Source organism: Grammomys surdaster, unplaced genomic scaffold (assembly GCF_004785775.1).
Source record: "Grammomys surdaster isolate TR1022 unplaced genomic scaffold, NIH_TR_1.0 269, whole genome shotgun sequence".
NCBI lineage: Eukaryota > Metazoa > Chordata > Mammalia > Rodentia > Muridae > Grammomys > Grammomys surdaster.
This window is the reverse complement of record NW_021604710.1, coordinates 1,790,995-1,796,173: the sequence shown is the minus strand read 5'-3', so window position 1 is coordinate 1,796,173 and position 5,179 is coordinate 1,790,995.

Here is a 5,179-nt window from a genome sequence, read left to right as displayed (position 1 = left end):
CTCTACCACCCTGAATGCGCCCGATCTCTTCTGATCTCGGAAGCTAAGCAGGGTTGGGCCTGGTTAGTACGTGGATGGGAGACTCTGTAGGTTTTATTGTGGTGTCCAGTCCTTCCATTGGGAGTCTTGCCTGGTTATAGGGGACCCCTGGTTCAGGCTTCCTATGCTCCACTTATAAGAGTCTTAGCTAGGATCACCCTCATAGACTTCTGGGAGTTTCCATTGTCCTATGTTTTTAGTTCAGTTCAGAGATGCCTCCTCACCCCAAATCCAAATGTGTCTCCCAATACTTTTTTTCTAAGTCCTTCCTGCACCTCATTGATCTTCCAATCCCTACCCTCTCTCTCCCCAGTCCCCTCTATATGTCTTTGACTGCTGGACTTTTAATACTTTAATCGCTATAGTCAGCTTCAGGAGGAGGAAGTAGCCAAATAAGGGAATAAGCCTTGGTGACTAGAGTTAGGAATGTAGTCTATAGCAATGCAGAGGGAATGAGGGAGAAGGGCAAGGCCTGCCAGAGCCATGCTTGCCACTCCCGAGCTGGCCAGACTTCTGTTTTACACAATTTTGGGGGCAGGGACCCAGACTCAGGTAGTTATGAGGGTCATTTCTAGAAAGTCCACACAAACAACTGGTAGGTCAGCTGATACTCAGGTCTCCAGCTACAAATCTCTGATGCTTGCAGGCTACTCAGCCCCTGTAGCTTCTTGTGAGCCCTAATGGAGAACATTGGTGATACTCTGAACCAGCTTGATTACCTCAGAATGTTATCTTCTCTCCTAGCATCAGGGGAGCTTCTTTCCCTAGAGACCTACCCCTGGCATTACAGTTCCTTCCTCTTGCCTGGCTCTTTAGGGGCATCTCTCCAAGCACAGCAGCCATGTGCAGCATCTACTATGAAACAGAACTCCCATTTGGAGAGTGTGTTAGAAGATATGGGAATTACAGATTCCATTCCCAGTTTTGATGAGTTATAGGAAGACTTAGTGAATACCTTTCAGTTAGGAAATCAATGGTTTAAATTCCAATACCAGTGTCTCCTGTTTCTTACTGTCATTCAGGAAAGGCTTAGAGACAATCTTTGTTTCTATTTCACCCTTATTTCTACCTAGTAGTTGAAAACCAGACTGGATTCTTTAGCAATTCTGTGTTCTTTCATCCTTTCTAGACTCCAGGAGTCATCTTTGCCTAGAGGTTAAGAACTACCCTTTCATCTCCTCTCCATTTCCTTCTGACACATCATTCCCTCCCACACCATGTCATTTTCTTGATCAAAATTTTCATTGTTTTTAACACTAAGAATATAATCTTATATTGGAATTCAGCATTTTCTTATGTATCTATAGATGCAGTCTATGTATAACAACCAAATAAAAATAATGGTTATGATATTAAAAGACTCTTGATGATCCAATTCAGTTTTTCTTTCTGCTAAATTTTTTTCAAGAACTCTAGTACAGCTTTGGGGGTTTCCAGGGCTGGTAGATGACTCAGAAGTGGAAAGCACTTACTGCCCTATCAGAGAACCCAAATTCAGTATACCACCCACAGGGGCATGTGCACAAATACAAATACACAATTAAGGATAAAATAAAATAATTTTAATAAAAGAAGTTTAAGGCCAGGCATGGTAGCAGAAACTTTTGATCCACTTGGGAGGCAGAGATAGGAAAATCTCTGAGTTCAAGACCAGCTTGGTCTACAGAGAGCATTTCAGGACAGCCAGGGCTATACAGAGAAAGCCTATCTTAAAAACATCCCAGGTCCAATTACTTGCTGGTTGCATGCTTTCTTTTCTTGATTTAGCACCTAAATTTGATCAATTTAAATTTGGTCAATTAGCTAGAGACATTATTGACATTGCCTCTTCTCCATGTTTACCTATTCCTTTATTTAAAAGTGACAAATGTTAGTCCCTAATTTGGGAGGATATTATGACGATCTGAAGAGCTAATATTGCCAAATACTTAGAACAGTGGCTCATAAAGCACTCAGTAGAGGACTGTGTGTGTGTGTGTGTGTGTGTGTGTGTGTGTTACATGTGAGAGCAGTGTACTTGAAGATATTTGTGTCTTGGTACTATTTCTTGTCATGATGTGCCAGAGAAAAATCATCGATTCCTTTGTTTTGAATGTTCTCAACTTCTCCATATCTCTGACTACATTGTCAGCCCTAACTCAAGGACCAGTATTAGGAAAGGGCTTTCATTATAAATTTTGAGTCTTGGGCTCATCATGACTTATATTAAACTGAGGAGAAACCCATATTCCCATATGTCTCTACCTTCAGTTAGGGTAGACTTATTTTTACTTTGGTTATCCTGATAATAGTATACTACATTATCCTATTAAATAGAGAACACTTGGAATTAGATTAGATATGAGGGTTATGCTGACCATTTTCCTAATTTTGCTTTCATAAAGAAAGATAGTAATAAGAAGTGAATTTGTTAGGATGATAAATGAAATTATTTCTATAAAGACCTAGCAACATGCAATGGAATGTATAGGGCATTTAATGATAATTCTATTAGTGTTTTTCTTTCTTTCTTTAAGTCAATTTTTATTTTTTGTTGTTTAGTATTTTTCTTAAGACACTTTATCCATCTCTTATCTGTGCTTGGGTCTTTCCATTCTTATCAGATGTCATAATATTTCTTTGGAGAAGTAAAAGCAGATCAATTGTCAATGGACTTGTGGAAGTTGCCACTGAGCATGAGAGTGTTAATGCAGTTGCTGTTCCAGAGAAAGGTGTGCATCAGAGGATGGTGATGGAAATTCACAGGGCTTCACGAGGAAAGTGGCTGTTGTGAGATGGATGAATGAATCACAGGAAATGTGATGGTAAAAACAAACAAAAGAAACAAACAAACAATCACTCTAAAGGATGTTCATCATAAGTAAAGAATTCTTTCACAACATTGACATGGTTAAAAGTACATCATTAAACAGATATCAATTGCATTGGTCCATGCTTTTACTGAGTCTGGAATTGCTGTGTTGCTGACATCTTGCCTGCTATAATTGCACCAAATCCATGTCATTCCTCTCAAACAACAAGGAACAGACTTTCTGAAGTTCTATAGAAGTAATATTAGGTAGAGAGCCAAGAAAGTGTTTAACCATTGAACATTTGAAAGACAATTGCTTTTGACTCATTTTCATTTTATTTTACATGATATGCAAACTATGTCACCTGACCACAAATGAATCATGTTTTCCAAGGAATTGACATAAATGAAAAAGAGAAAGGGGAAACTAAAGAATAAATGCGTAAGTAGTTCTAAAATGCAGCATGCAGTCCTTTTACACAAAATTGAATTCTCCGTGTTACAAGTCTAATGTTTAAGACCCTGGGCACCTGATGAGTAATAATTGGTGTGGGGCCTCCAGGACTACTAATGAATTAGCTGAGACTGGAACACACTTTTTTTCTTTGAATGCCTGAATAAACTTGTCAGAGCCTGTTTTAGGAAGCAAAACTTGAGTGTTATGGGCTGGTGAACTCAGTTTTAACATTTGGGGAGTGAGTCATTCACTGTTACTAGAATAACACCTATTTTTAAATCGTTTGTTCAGGTGAAGTATGGAATGGTTCACTTCCACAAAGTAAAAGTATTTGTTACAACTAATATACTAGATAAGGGCCCCCTCTGTCTCTATAGATGGCCTTTCCTCTTCCTGCTTTACTTGCTCTCCCCCTCCCCCATAACTTAGTCTTTATCTAAATCAGTGGTTCTCAACCTTCTTAATGCTGTCACTCTTCAATACACACTTCTTGTTTGATGACCTCCAACAACAAAATTATTTATGTTGGTAATTTTGCTACTGTCGTGCATCATAATGTAAGTAGTTTTGGAGATAAAGGTGTGCCAACTTGGTTTTCTTTGGATCCTGATCTCCCTCTCTTTCTCTCCCTCCCTCCCTCCCTCCCTCCTACATCCCTCCTCCTTCCCTCCCTCCTCCCCTCTCTTTGTGTGTTTGATCTTCCCAATTCCCATTTTTTCACTTCTTTCTCTTACAAACTCTCATTCTCAAACAGTTCTTCGTTCCTTCCATAGAAAGTATCTACACAGTATATCTAAAGACTCAATCCTACAATATTTGTGTGGTGGTCACATATTGCTCTTTAATTACTTAGGAAGTCTACATACAGAATAACTTTCTTAAAAAACCTTAAAAACACTCTTATAATTCATAAAAGCAATACTTTTTGACATCCTACTTGTCTGGAATATTGACATATTTCTCAATTCTTTCTCTATTAATTATAATAATGCAAGGCCTGTATGTACCTTCAAAATTAATTTCTTCAGAATTTTCACTTAAAAGATGTCTTTAAAGGGTCTGGATAGTTTCATTGTTATGAGTGGTTAGTGCTTCTGCAGAGGATCTTGGTTTGTTCCCTAGCACCAGGGCAGCTCAAAAACAGACCTAACTCCAGTTTTATGTGATCCACTGCCCCCATCTGGTCTTCTAGGACACTACATTTATACAATGCTGTTTTAGCACAGGCAAAACACTCATACACATAAAATACAAAAAAATGAAGTATTTAAAAATGCAAAAAGATGCTGGGTGGTGGTGGTGCACGCCTTTGATCCTAGCACTTGGGAGGCAGAGGCAGGTGGATTTCTGAGTTCGAGGCCAGCCTGGTCTACACAGTGAGTTCCAGGACAGCCAGGACTACACAGAGAAAAACCACACACACACACACACACACACACACACACACACACACACAAACCACAAAAAAGATTCTAAAAAATGCAAAAAGATATCCTCACTTTAAAGAAATATATTTGACCAAATATGATGAAATGTTGATTATATTTGGTCAAACAATGTGCCTAGAACATGGTTGCTCACTACATATTATGTGACTAGACTTCAATTTGATTAAAAATGAGAAAATAAAACACTTATGAAGCTATCCAGACTCCTAACTGGTTTGCTCCCCTGAAGACACCATATCCTGACCCATCCTAGAGGAAGCACTATAATCAGAGGAGGAACAGGTAAGAACCCTCCTACACTATTCTATTCCCCAGGGCTGCACCTGAGAGCCTGGGACACTCAGGACACATCTCACCCAAACCCTGCCCTCTGGAATACCACTCCCCTCCTCCCCTCCTCCTCCTCCTCCTCCTCCTCCTCCTCCTCCTCCTCCTTCTTTTTTG